General features: G+C 67.0%; 1 protein-coding gene across 3 annotated transcripts in view; it reads left to right on the forward strand.

Annotated features, from left to right (window-relative positions):
- The first annotated feature begins 295 nt into the window (after positions 1–295).
- The window catches only part of WDTC1 (WD and tetratricopeptide repeats 1), a 43,065-nt gene continuing 42,612 nt past the window's right edge, over positions 296–748 (forward strand). For 2 of the 3 annotated variants that reach the window (XM_034753765.1, XM_034753766.1), the window contains exon 1: positions 297–551. The gene's annotated coding sequence lies outside the window, so the exon portion shown is untranslated. Of the gene's footprint in view, positions 552–748 lie in introns of all 3 variants that reach the window. The other variant, XM_034753767.1, reaches the window with a different exon arrangement.

Below are 748 nucleotides of genomic sequence, written 5' to 3' on the forward strand. Positions count from 1 at the left end.
CCACTTATCAACTCCTCTTATAGTCTAGCATGGGCCGCCGGCCGGCCCTCCTTGAACAAACTACAACTCCCAGCAGGCGCAGCGGCGCTCCAACCCCCGCCCCTCTTGACGCATCTGCGGGCAGATTGGTTCAAACCGCCCGCCGAGCTGAGAATCTCTTTGGTCGGGGCTGTTGTCACTCCGAGCGCGGGCAGATAGACGTTATAGGCGGGGGAAGGGGGATTCTAGAAGCGAATCCGCGCTGTTTGCGTGGCGTAAGGGCTGCCGCGGGGAAGGAGTGGTGGCGCAGTTAGCGTGGCGCAGGCGCAGTGCTGGGGGAGTTTACTGAGCCCCAGACAGCTGGAGGAGATAAACAGAGGAGGGGGCTGGGGAGGGACCGAGTCCCAGCCAGCCTGGGGCTGCGGAGCATGGCGAGGGGCTAGGGTGGCCAGCCCCACCCGCCGAGGGAGCCTCCTGTCCTGTCCGGGCCCAGGGCCGGGCTGTCCCCTGCATGGATGGAGCTTCTCAACTTCCACTCCCTGCGGAGCGTGCGCGCTGAGGAGGCCTGACAGGTAACTGCCCCCTTCTCCCCCCCCCGCCACTGTACCCCTGGCTCTGCACCCCCCCCGGCTACGTAACTGCCCCTCCCCCACTACACCCCCGGCCTGCCGCCCCCTCCCCTCACCAGGTAACTGCCCCTGCCTGGCAACTGCCCCCTGCCACTGTACCCCTGGCTCTGCACCACCAGGGGTACAGTGGCAGGGGGCAG

This window comes from Trachemys scripta, chromosome 20, assembly GCF_013100865.1.
Source record: "Trachemys scripta elegans isolate TJP31775 chromosome 20, CAS_Tse_1.0, whole genome shotgun sequence".
In the NCBI taxonomy this organism is placed as follows: Eukaryota; Metazoa; Chordata; order Testudines; family Emydidae; genus Trachemys; species Trachemys scripta.